Below are 14371 nucleotides of genomic sequence, written 5' to 3' on the forward strand. Positions count from 1 at the left end.
CATGGCGCCTGGTGCCGGTTCATTACAGCTACTCGCCAGAGTTATGCTGGTATCCCATTTGCTTACAGACATAATGTGTGTGTGGCAAACACAGAGGAAGGGGGCATGTAGGATGTAAGACATGCAAGGCGTGTAATCCTCCTCAGTATGGTAACGCACCAATTGAATTAAAAATAAATACTTAAAGGTACATTGGAACAGATGGGATCCTATGATAGGCTCATACCTTCATTTGTAGTGTAGGACATCATCTCCATGCTGTGACATTCTTAAGTTCACTTTTGCCTTGGTCTAAACATAGATCCATATACAAAGCACAGGCTTTATACACGGGCATGTGTTTAGCTATTCTCAATAACTAATACACTGCTCATTCCGTCATGAAAAATGTGCCTAAAATCACTGACTGCTGATTATATAATTCAAAAGTTAGAAATTGAAACTATTATTATTGAACATCAAATGCAAAATTATAATTCACACGTATACAATTTATTTGTGGTTTTCTTGAGGCTTGAACATTTATGAAACTTTAAATGACGGACAGTTTACAACATCTGACTATTAAAAACACTGCTCCATCCACACCCCACATACCTGAGTGAAACTATTAAATACTACCACGCATGGCTTTGCAATTTAGTGTCATGGATCACACCATTTCAATCCCTCTTAGTTACACTGTTGAACACGTACAACAAAGCTCAGCGGCTTATTTAAAGCATTAGTGATTATTAATGATTAAATAAATAAATAAATAAATAAATAAATAAATGTTTTTATTTAAATGTGATAAGTGTTTTTGTTTTCTTCAGACCCTTATTTGGATGGTGCCCTGCTGGCCATAAAGAGCAGAAAAAACAGTACGCTCAAGTGATAGTAGACATTTCCCACTGTGTGAATATACACTATAAAAGTATATTGGATATTAGAAAAGGTACATTTGTCTCTCTATCTCTGTTCTTCTGGAATCTACCACACTCTCTCCCTCTTCCTCAGCTAAGAACCTTGGAGTCACCCTGGACCCCTGCCTCTCTTATTCCCAGCACATCTCCACTCTGGCACGCACTTGCCGATTCTTCCTGAGCAACATCCGAAGAATCCGACCCTTCCTCACCAACTATGCTACCCAGCTCCTGGTCCAGGCCCTGGTACTCTCCCTCCTAGACTACTGCAACTCCCTCCTGGCTGGCCTCCCTTCGTCCGCCACCCGTCCGCTCCAGCTCATCCAGAACTCTGCTGCCCGCCTGGAGTTCTCTCTGCCTCGCTTCGCCCACGCTACTCCACTGCTCCTCTCACTCCACTGGCTCCTGATCACCGCTCGCATCCAGTTCAAGACTCTTGTACTAGCCTACAGATGCCTTGACCAGACTGCACCCAGCTACCTCCAGACCCTCATCTCTCCCTACACCCCAACTCGACCTCTCCGCTCCGCCTGCACTAGAAGACTAGCTCTACCTCCGCTACGCTCCCCTGCCTCCAGAGCCCTCTCCTTCTCCACCCTTGCTCCGCAGTGGTGGAATGACCTTCCTACAGATGTCAGGACTGCCCAGTCTCTGACCACATTCCAGCGCCTCCTTAAGACTCACCTCTTCAAACAGCACCTGTAGAACTCCTCTGTTTGTATCCTGGGACACTATCACCCTTCATGTAAATGTGCTTTATTTTGCTCTTATCTGACCCCTATTTTACTGCATTTAATCCTGTACTTCAGAATACTGTAATCTGCCAAGTGTTTAACCTGTAGTACTTTGTATTTAATCATATCCTGATGTAACTATCACTATTTAATCATATCCTGATGTAACTATCACTACTATCTGCTGTATTATTGAGTTGTGGTTTGTCACACTTGTACTTTGCTTGAACAAAAGTTATTGTATTTCTTGCTCTTATTGTATTACTTGTATTGTAACACTTGAAAGATATTTGCTTACGATTGTAAGTCGCCCTGGATAAGGGCGTCTGCTAAGAAATAAATAATAATAATAATAATTTGCATTCATATTTTACATCACAGCTGGATTAAATCTACTAATACAGTGTAAACACTACAATAAATAACAACAAAGGCGGTGTTTACATGCAAGTTTTAATCGCGCTACTATAGTGCATTCATGACGTGTCACGCGCAAATGACGCATGATTGTGCTCGTTCCAAAAGTGCACGGCAAAAAAAGTGTGTGACTCAAGTGTCATTACACTTTGGTAAAGCACGGTAAAGTGTGCGCTAATTGGCCTCATTAGTCCCATAGCAACAAACTCCACAGTCGTGCAAAATAATTAACGATAGACTTTCATGAAATAACACGATACCTCCTCCACTTCCCCTATGTAAAAGAACGGTCTTCTCTGCGATACGGTCTTTCTGTCCTCCTCTGTAGCGTTAGTAAGATGTTCCTTATCCCAGTCTTACTAATACAAATCAGTTAAATATAACATCCATCCATTATTATCAATCCGCTTCTCCTGATGAGGGTCGCGGCTAAATTATATATAAATTGCATATAGAGATGTTGATTTATACCATTATTTATTCATTTCAGTGTATTATGAACGATGCATGAAAACTACTAGATCGTTATGACCAGCATTATTATCATAATAATAATACTACGAATAATGTAGCTTTTTCCCCCCGCAGGATGTTTCAAGCTTCCACCCCTTCTGACAGCACGCAACACCAGATTAACCAATTGTGAAATGTTTCACAGTCTCTGTTTTACATGTGAATCAAACAAATGAATTGTGAAAAACAATAACATACCGCATATACACACACAGCCTACCTGACACGCGTAAAATGGCTTTATTTCCTCAACCACAGCAGCTACAACGCTCAAACCAACTTTAATTTAAAGGATGCCAAATGTGAATTGTTTCACAGTCTGTGTTTTACCTGTGAAGCCTAAGAATAATTTGTGACTGCAATATCGCATATACACACCACATTCCCAGCGTCAATTAAAAGTGCTTGATATCCCCAACCACAGCAGCTAGCATTTTCAAAACAACTTTAATTTAAAGAAGACCAGCTTCTGTTTTACATGTGAATCCTAATAATAATTTGTGGAAAAAAAATGGTTGGGGATATCAAGCCATTTTACGCATGTCAGACTAAGTGTGTGCGCATATGCGATATGTTTTGTTTTTCACATATTATTCTTAGAATTCACATGTAAAACAAAAGCTGTGAAGCCATTCAGTCTTCTTTAAATTAAAGTTGGTTTGAACGCTGTAGCTGCTGATCCAAGACCATCGTCTGATGCGCCTAGAGTACAGAAGGATGTACCGTCTGATTGCACGCACCGTTGGCAGGCAGGATCGGCAATACAGTCACCTTTTGGAAAGGCTGGACCACGCTGATCAACAGCACCAAGAGGTGGTTGCGTTGCACGCCGAATTTCCCGCTGAGGTGGGCACTCGTTCTGCTGTGCGCAGTCCTGCCGAATCAGCGGTCCGAGAAGTTTGTACAGAGCAATACCCACTCGCTTCTACAGGGCACAGGTGTACGGACATGTATTGGTGACGGCTCCATGTCCACCCGTACAAGTTCCACCAGTTGGTCAAACGTAGCTCGGATGACCCGAAATGTTTCAATCCATTGTTCGTCAGAGAAAGACTCGTGAAGCACAACCTCCTCCCACCAAGCAGAGGGACAATGATGCGCCTGCATTCGTCTTTCCTGCCGATACACAAATAGAGGTCTGTACATAGGAACGAAGTGGAAGAAGGTTTCTGCTTGAAAGAAAGCTCTAGATAAGAAAGCAATAGGTGCACGATTCCTTTCTTGCAAACCCATTGCATGGGACTGAAGGAGTTCTTCCCATACAAGACTTAATCTAGCCAGTGTTTGTCTGCGTCTTCTCCATCCATCCATTTTTGTCGCAACTATGTTGTAAGTAGGCCTATGATTTTATATACCCTTATAACTAATTAGCAAATACACACAAATTATGTATTTATTATATTAACAGCGTTTGTGTAAGTTTCCACATTTTCTGCATAATTAATTTTAATATTTCAACAAAGTACCTGTGTTTGAAACCAACACATCATGAGTTGTTTTTAATATATTTGTTCCACATTAACACATATTTGTGATTACTGAACACATACTACTTTTGTTTAGCACATTAACAGTTACGCAGTTGGCTAAGACTAATATATATGGGTGTGTAAAAGGACATCAGTAGCCTAAGAAGCATAAGAAAAGCAGTAATGGGAATTGGTGAGTGCTGTCGGTTTTTGTACACATGCTACTTCTACCATTTCTAGAACAACTAATTCTAAACAATAATAGTAATAACTATTATTATTTTCTTCTTCTTGGCAGCATGAACCATTTTAACTGCAAGACTTTTGCATTCTAGACAGATGGGGGTAATCTTCTCTTCATCTCTGCCTAGCAGGTAAAGCCTCATGTAAACCCCTATGCATTATTTGAACGATATCCTTTATCGCGCAGCATCTCTTTTCAGCGCGTTTGGTGATATTTAAATAAACCCTTCCATTATTGTATTATTAATGAGGTCGTTTGCATTTGGAAGACTAAATTCTCTCTCTAAAATAAACTCTCATGTAAACGTGGAAGCAGAACTGTCATGACCAAAAAAGCGCGAGAGATCTGTTGTCACGCTTTTCAGTTTTTGCTTGTAAACTGCCCCAATGTTTGTTATCTGGAAGGACATAGGAAAGCTTTGGGTCATTATCACTTCTCAAGCCAGTTGCTAGCTGTGTAAAAGGGTGATTTGAAGAGCCTGACCTCTTTGTTAAGGGGCTTTATTTACAATTCACTGAGGGTGCACAATAGCTGGCTTCTATTTCCTGAGTCACGACCTGAGATCCAGTTGTTCATGCAGGTGAGGTCATGCCCACTTTAATGCATAAACAAGACAATCCAGACCAGTACATTGAATAAAATGCACTTTATCCTCATTGGAACAAGAGAAAATGATGGTATGATTTATGTACACACTTGTGTGGTCAGTGTTAGAGGCAGTGGGCTTTATTCACAAAGTCTGATCTCTGTTTAAGGACTGTTTTTGGGAACTTTCTCCAACACAATAGAATAATCACCAAGTCCTCTTGAGAAACAGCTGAGAGGGGTTTTGTAAATGTATTTTAATTAATGAAAACAGACTTTACAAAAAAAGGCTACAAAGGAATTATATTTTTGCAAACGGCACAATATGACAAATTAAATGAACCTATATGTAAGTTATCCATATTGGTATTTAGAAACAGTAAAGCAATGAAATCTGTTTTTCATAACAGACCATTAGGTTCATTTTGGAAACAGAGGGGCATATTGTTATTGCATTTACTACATATTTAATTAACTCCTTTATTTTTCTAAAGTCCTGTTAAACATGGGAGTTTAAATCAATTCTGGACTTATCACTTTGAAATTGTGACTGAGGGTGTCACAATACCCAGTTAGAGGGAGTGTATTTTTGTATGACAAAGGGTGAGCAAACCAATGTGACCAGCCACACATTTTCCAATGATTCCAACATAGCATGAAATGGCAGTTGGCCTATAATATATCTTGAGTGAAAAAGATATGAATCAAGTGTGTGATGTTCATAGCGAAATATTTGGTGGACAGTCAAAAGTTTATCCCTGTGATCGAGCATGAACATTTGAGCAGATGCATACTAAATATGGAGAGATTTCAGGATTAAGGAGTCTGATAAACTACTGGCAACTTATACTCTTGGTAGATGTAAGCTTAGAACAGTATTGGAGACAGAAAGAGATATCACAATGCTACACAACAGGCAAGAATATATTCAATGAAATATAAACTTCACTTTTACAGTATTATTGCCATTTAGTACTGTATCTTAAGCTAATAAGACTGTAAGAGATGTGTTTTTAAAGCTTTTTTTCCATTCCTTAATCAACTCCCATTTGTTGAAAGGAGAAAAAATCATGTTAATGTTACAAAATGAAAAAAAAAAGTCTTGAGAGTCCTTAATATAACCTGAGATATGTAACTTAGTTAATTTCTAGTTTTTTCCATTAAAAAAATAGAAGTTTATTAAAGACTGGTCTAAACGCTTTGAAAATATGGCCCTAAATGTTTAGTTCTGTCCACGTAAAAAAAATATGGTTTCGTTAAAGACGGCTCCAAAATAAACAGCAACAGCCAACATGTTTTATCATTTTCTCTGAGAAAATGAGGATCAATGGCACCACAATCACTAAAGAAACAAAATGAGTTTTAAAAAGAGTCTAAAGACTCTTGAAACCTATGTACCACCTGTTGAGTAGGAACCAATAATGACATCACTTCCAAAATCTGATTGACAAAATGGGTTGAAAGATTGAAGGTTAGGTTAGGTTAGGTTAGGTTAGGTTAGGTTAGGTTAGGTTAGGTTGCTGTATGGTCCAGTGGTTAAAGAAAATGGCTTGTAACCAGGAGCCCCCAGTTCAAGTTCCAGCTCACTCACTGACTCATTGTGTGACCCTGAGCAAGTCACTTAACCTCCTTGTGCTCCGTCTTTCGGGTGAGACGTTGTTGTAAGTGACTCTGCAGCTGATGCATAGTTCACACACCCATGTCTCTGTAAGTTGCCTTGGATAAAGGCATCGGCTAAGTAAACAAATAATAATATTAGTTTAGTTTAGTCACTTTGTGTCCGCAGGGTCAGCACAGGTACATCTCAATAGTGTGAGCACTAATACAAAGAGAGACCTAAATAGTTCATACTCAGTCAAATATAAAGCAATACAACAATAAAATAAATCCAAAAAGTTGCTTTACATCATAATAATAATATGTATTACCACTAGGTCTTACCTTATTCTATATGAAAGATGCAAACATTATGATAAACCTGTTTTTTTAGCGGGATTTTGTTTTATTTATGTATTTATTTTATTTATTTATTTACTTATTTTTGTAGCAATTGAACACGTTTACAGAGTGCTCCTTGTACATATTTCTATGTGGCACTTCCACAGGTAAATCCCAACAGAAGCCATTGCAATTGTTTTGTTTGTTTTGGATACATTCAGTACTGTAATAAATAGTATAGTTATTAAAAATTAAAGTAAACTGTCTGAATAAATGTATATGTATGTTTTTATAATGCATTATTGTGACCTATAAACTTTCTTCATCAAGTGATTAGGTAATGCAGTAAATATGTTTTTTAAAGGTAAACACATTCATTTCAGAATCAATTAGGCCACATTGCCAGTGTTTGGGCAGGCTATGTGAGTAAGCGCTTCTCACCGCTGTCAGTCTCAATTAGCAATGCGTTTTTAATGGCTTCTTTCAAGCCAAACTTAAAAAAAATGTTCTTCTCCTTCATATAATTGCAGTTCAACCATTAGCTAAGATAAAAACTATGTCAGTTACAGTAATGAGCATAAACTTCAACAGTAGTTACATTATATTATTTCTGTTCTGCTTCTCAGCATCAGTTTCCCCTAATTGTGTCAATTATCCTGTTTCCTCTCAGTATAACACTGTTGCACATTCACTTCTGAATTATATCTATTTGTCAGCAGCTGTCATTCAGTCCAGTCAAGTTGTTTTACAGGCAGCCAGTCTGCAACACCGAATGCTTACATTTAAAAATCTAATGATACTAGAACCTCATTTCAGATTTAAATATTGCTTCACTGTGGACTTGCAACAATATTGACTTTTAATTATGCAATGGTGTTATGTAGAGAAACAGCCAAGACAGATTACAAATGAGTTCCTTTTGCAGGTCAGCCAGCTTTTATATGTATGGCAGACTATTTATTTTAATACTAATTTTGCGAGCACTGCACAGAGCCTGCAGTGTGATCAGAAGATGTGTAATATGTCTGAATACAGTCACACCATCTTTGTCATTTTTATTTTTTTTTACCTTATACCATATACCTTATATAAACAGGTAAATACGAGAATAGTTTTATGATCAATAAATTGCAGATTTTTAGAGGAATATGGACTTTGTCTTGTACAACTACTGTCACAAATTAAATGTTTGGAAGTAAGTAAAAACTCTCAAAATATACATGCTGAAAAAGTTGTCATAACTGCTAAACTTTGAAAGCCTTTCGAGTATAGTTAATTACTGTAAGTTGATTAGTTCTATTTTACGGAAGCGTCCTAGTGCCAATTTAAAAAAAAAAAAAGTGTCTCCTACTTAGGACTTTATATTTCTGAGGACTTTATATCTCCTAAGTAGGACTTTTTAACTCCTGCGTAAGACTTTATATCTCATAGGTAGGACTTTTTAGTCCTACAAGTCCTATATGGCAGATACTTTTTTTACTTTTTTTTTTTTTAATTGGCACCAGGACGCTTGCGTAATTTTGTAACTTGAAAGGGTGATTTTTAAAAAAAATGTTGACCTTATTGAGGTAAAAAAATAAAATAAATGTGTGTGTTTTTTTTTATTTCTTAATAAAATTTATTTTCTTAATTTCTCCAGATCAACTGTAAAACATTCCCAGTCCTTAGAAAAGGTCCATAGTCTTGAAGAACAGGGTCGCCATCTGTTGTTCACTTGGTATATGACAATATATGACACAAAGCTCATATAATATTATTATTATTTATTTCTTAGCAGAAGTAAATAATAATAGTTATAGTTAACAGCCGGGCCGGATTAAAGGACGTGGGGGCCCTACACTAACTCATACTTCGGGGGCCCTCTGCATATTATGGTGAATGGTGTTACTGTTAATCCGGGCCTGCGTTGGGGACAGAGAGTGTTTGCGGAGCTGGGGAGCGGAGCGGGGTAGTTGCTGGAGCGGAGCGCGGACCGGACATTTCCAGCCCGCTCTTTCACAGCACTGAGAAGAACTGAGCACGGTTTTATTTTTCTAAATACATGTTACGCCATGGAGTTTGCACAAAAATTTTAAAAAGGTGACAAATACAGATGCATTCATAATAGGCCTACAGTATTTTCCAGCATGCCTGTGTATGGTAAACATTATTTTTCCAGTTTCAGACCAAAATTAGGCACTTTTTTGTGTTGCAAACTTGAGAATTGTGTTTTTTTTTAAAAATAATTAAATAAAAACCTTTTGTATTCAATGTGATTGGTGTTACACTTTATAATTCAATATGGAGGGAAAAACATATATTCTCCCGATTGTGGAGCTCCATTTGTGCCATATAAAAATGTGAGAAACGTCTCAGTGTGTCCATCTGTCTGCGGTTATCACATAGCCTATATTGTTTTTATACAGTTCTATGGTTATGCACCAATACAGCACTGTGAACACGGTTTATATTTCATGCACTCTTAAGGATAGTTCATACAATACTGGGTGGTCCGTCAACTCCGTTGAGACTCACTCATATGTGTTCGTAGTTTGCTTTGAGCTCCCTATGAGATATTCAGATACAAACAAACCCATTAAGCTAATTTGATACAAATCATATGCAAAGTTTGAGAGGGGAGTTAACCATACACAACATCGTAGGAACCTGTTAATTGCCAGATGATATTTCCTAACTTTTACTTTATTTTCAGTTTCTGCATTTTTTCAGTACCAATTAATAATAATGATTAAGCGTCTTCGAATTGAATTAGATAACTTATTTGTTATCTATTTTTTTATTTTTTTTTATTTTGCTGATCATAGCTTGTCATGAGGCCTGTTAAACTGTGTATGCATTTATTACATTGTACCATAGGACAGAAATCATGCGAGTGATTATAATTCAATCTCAGTTGTTAATGGTCATTTTAATTAACATTCAAACATCCATGGGCACATAGAATACAGAATGATGCAATATGGATCAGAGACATAAAAAAAAAATAAAAAAATCAGTCCCAGACAGCAAAGTACAAAAGCATTTGCAAGTGCATAATATAACATCCATTGGGGTTAATGGGTCAGTCGTTTTGTTAGTTTACCAGAAAGTCCAGCAGCTAATATATACAATAGCAGCAGAATTTTATATATATATATATATATATATATATATATATATATATATATATATATATATATATATATATATATATATACACACTGTATATACTGTGTATATATATATATATATATATATATATATATATATATATATATATATATATATATATATATATATACACTGTATATACTGTATATATACTGTATATATAGTACTGTGCAAAAGTTTTAGGCAGGTGTGAAAAAATGCTGTAAAGTAAGAATGCTTTCAAAAATAGACATGTTAATAGATTATATTTATCAATTAACAAAATGCAAAGTGAGTGAACAGAAGAAAAATCTACATCAAATCAATATTTGGTGTGACCACGTCTTCAAAACAGCATCAATTCTTCTAGGTACACTTGCACACAGTTTTTGAAGGAACTCGGCAGGTAGGTTGGCCCAAACATCTTGGAGAACTAACCACAGTTCTTCTGTGGATTTAGGCAGCCTCAGTTGCTTCTCTCTCTTCATGTAATCCCAGACAGACTCGATGATGTTGAGATCAGGGCTCTGTGGGGGCCATACCATCACTTCCAGGACTCCTTGTTCTTCTTTACGCTGAAGATAGTTCTTAATGACTTTCGCTGTATGTTTGGGGTCGTTGTCATGCTGCAGAATAAATTTGGGGCCAATCAGATGCCTCCCTGATGGTATTGCATGATGGATAAGTATCTGCCTGTACTTCTCAGCATTGAGGAGACCATTAATTCTGACCAAATCCCCAACTCCATTTGCAGAAATGCAGCCCCAAACTTGCAAGGAACCTCCACCATGCTTCACTGTTGCCTGCAGACACTCATTCCTGTGTTTTCGTGCATAGTTGAGTCTCTTGGCCTTGTTTCCACTTTGGAGGTATGGCTTTTTGGCCGCAAGTCTTCCATGAAGGCCACTTCTGACCAGACTTCTCCGGACAGTAGATGGGTGTACCAGGGTCCCACTGTTTTCTGCCAATTCTGAGCTGATGGCACTGCTGGACATCTTCCGATTGCGAAGGGAAGTAAGCATGATGTGTCTTTCATCTGCTGCAGTAAGTTTCCTTGGCCGACCACTGCGTCTACGGTCCTCAACGTTGCCCGTTTCTTTGTGCTTCTTCAAAAGAGCTTGGACAGCACATCTGGAAACCCCTGTCTGCCTTGAGATTTCTGCCTGGGAGAGACCTTGCTGATGCAGTATAACTACCTTGTGTCTTGTTGCTGTGCTCAGTCTTGCCATGGTGTATGACTTTTGACAGTAAACTGCCTTCAGCAACCTCACCTTGTTAGCTGAGTTTGGCTGTTCCTCACCCAGTTTTATTCCTCCTACACAGCTGTTTCTGTTTCAGTTAATGATTGTGTTTCAACCTACATATTGAATTGATGATCATTAGCACCTGTTTGGTATAATTGTTTAATCATACACCTGACTATATGCCTACAAAATCCCTGACTTTGTGCAAGTATACCTAGAAGAATTGATGCTGTTTTGAAGGCAAAGGGTGGTCACACCAAATATGGATTTGATTTAGATTTTTCTTCTGTTCACTCACTTTGCATTTAGTTAATTGATAAATATAATCTATTAACATGTCTATTTTTTAAAGCATTCTTACTTTTACAGCATTTTTTCACACCTGCCTAAAACTTTTGCACAGTACTGTATATATATATCTGTATATATATATACAAACAAACACGGTGAGAACAAACACTTTACGTTTTATTTTGCTTTTCTTTCTCCTTCTCTCTCTCCCGTTCTCCACTCTCAAACACCCAACCCCGAGTGAAAGAAATGTGCATCTATATATACTGTTGTGCTGGGATTCAATTACTAATTAATTATTCACTTGAATCCCAGCACGTGAATTATTTCTGTGCAACCCCGTGCTCACATATTACATTTGTGCCCTCCTCGTGCCTAAATACAAATCTACATTTTTAAATACACGTGAAACACAGACCCGTTTATATCCCGTGTACCAATGACTATACACCAACATTAACACACACAACATACAACATATAACACATAATATGCACACAGGGGCGGGGCACATTGCCACAGTCCTTTACTTCTTTTTGGGGGGGTTTCTTTTGTAGCGAGAGAAACAAACACTATGGACTTAAACCGTTCTTGCCATCTGCACACATCCCCATTTGAATTTCCTTCAGCTTCCCGCTTTGTACACAGTTACCTTTACCTGCCTTTTTTCTAACATACCAGCAGCCTAATAAAAAAGGAAAGTTTCTAACATATAAAGAGGCTATAGCGTAATTTGCATATAGGTTAATCCGGCCCTGGATAGCAAAGTGAAACGGCACAAGAACTTTATTTTAAGTTATTTTTGTAGGGGGACATTTTTGAGTAAAATATGATCATTCCAACTTTGCACTCCATAAATAACCTGCTGTAATAAGACTCAATAAAGGTATTGATTTTACCAGCTGTCCAACCATGTTGTCTTCGTTATGATACAAATAATACCAAAGACAAAAAACCTCTCGAACCTTCTGGAAACGTTTTTTGAAGTAGAACCTACTGTAGGGTCTACTGTTGCATCGTTTCTGAATTGTTCTTAATCAAATTACAGCTTGTTATTTTTAAATAGATTATAATCAGTCCCAAGGGCAGCAGTGTGGAGTAGTGGTTAGAGTTCTGGACTCTTGACCGGAGGGTCGTGGGTTCAATCCCCAGTGGGGGACACTGCTGCTGTACCCTTGAGGAAGGTACTTTACCTAGATTGCTCCAGTAAAAACCCAACTGTATAAATGGGTAATTGTATGTAAAAATAATGTGATATCTTGTAACAATTGTAAGTCGCCCTGGATAAGGGCGTCTGCTAAGAAATAAATAATAATAATAAATAATAACCGAGTTCATGGTCTGTCCTTACCACTTATGAAAAACATAATTTATTGACTAAAGCAAAAGGAAAGCTTCATTTAGCATATAATTGAAGCACATTCAATATCAAGTGACAGTTTTAACACAAAACATGAATTATTTCCCAGCTGGCTGTACTTGCATATTATTGTTTTGAGTAGAATGAAGCTACAGTGCTACAGGACACCAATGACAGTCTTTGAAAGCTAATTAGAAATTGCAGAGTTTGAACATTTTTTGTTTTAATCCTTTAAGGGTTAATATATTTTAGTTTTCTAAACAAGAGCATTGAATCGTTATTGCTAGGCATGATGTATAACAATGTGAATGACTGAATGTAACAGGTTCCATCTCGCTTCAGCTTATTATTTATTATTATTATTATTATTATTTATTTCTTAGCAGACACCCTTATCCAGGGCGACTTACAATTGTTACAACATATCACATTATACATTATTTCACATTATACAGATATCACATTATTTTTACATACATTACCTTTTGTGGATGATTAAAGTTACAAGAAATAGATGTCTAGAGTTATTTATTTCAGCAATATTTTGCAAAACTTTGAGTTTGACTGCCAAAGATATTCACAGTGAATAGGCTGCAAGTAGGACTGGGTTTTTCATTTCAACCATAGGTCGAGTATTGCATGGTGAAGGGCTCAATGGTCGCAGGCCAAGGAAAAAGCCACTCTTAGGAAAACGTCACAAGGACAATGGCTTAAAGTTTGCAAAATGGCATTTGAATGATTGCTATGAGTTCTGGTCAAAAGTTTTGTGGAGTGATGAAACAAAAATCGAGCTATATGGTCACGCTGGTAGTCGTTAAGTTTGGAGAAAGACTGGTGAGGCGTACAAAGAAAAGAACACCATACCTACTGTCAAGCACGGAGGTGGTAATATCCTTCTATGGGGCTGTTTTTCCTCTAATGGCCCAGGAAATTTAGTTTCAATACATGATAAAATGGATTCCATAGCATACCAAAAGATATTGGCCAATCATCTGAAACCCTCCGCTACAAAACTTGGTTAAAACATAACTGGACATTCCAAGATGACAATCACATCAAAATCTACTTCAGCATGGTTAAAGAAGAATAAAATCAAGGTTCTGGAATGGCCTAGTCAAAGTCCCTATCTAAATCCAATTGAGAATCTTTGGTATGAGTTGAAGAAGACTGTGCACAAGAGAAGTCCTCGGAATTTGAATGAAATGGAACACTTTTGCATTGAAGAATGGTCTAAAATCACTAAAGAATCATGCCAAAAGCTGATTGACAAAATCCTAATCGTTTAAAAGAGGATATTATTGCTCTAGGTGCCTCAACTAGCCTTGTCAGGGTATGGATACTTTTGAATTAGCATTTTTTGAGTTTTGCAAAAAAATTGCTGAAATCCACAAAAGCTATAAAGGATTTTTCCTATAATTATTTGTTTTCGAGAAATTTCTAGAAATTATAAATTTCCATTGGGTTACGTAAAAGTTTGACTATATATATATATATATATATATATATATATATATATATATATATATATATATATATATATAT

Source organism: Acipenser ruthenus, chromosome 1 (genome assembly GCF_902713425.1).
Source record: "Acipenser ruthenus chromosome 1, fAciRut3.2 maternal haplotype, whole genome shotgun sequence".
NCBI classification, from domain to species: Eukaryota; Metazoa; Chordata; class Actinopteri; order Acipenseriformes; family Acipenseridae; genus Acipenser; species Acipenser ruthenus.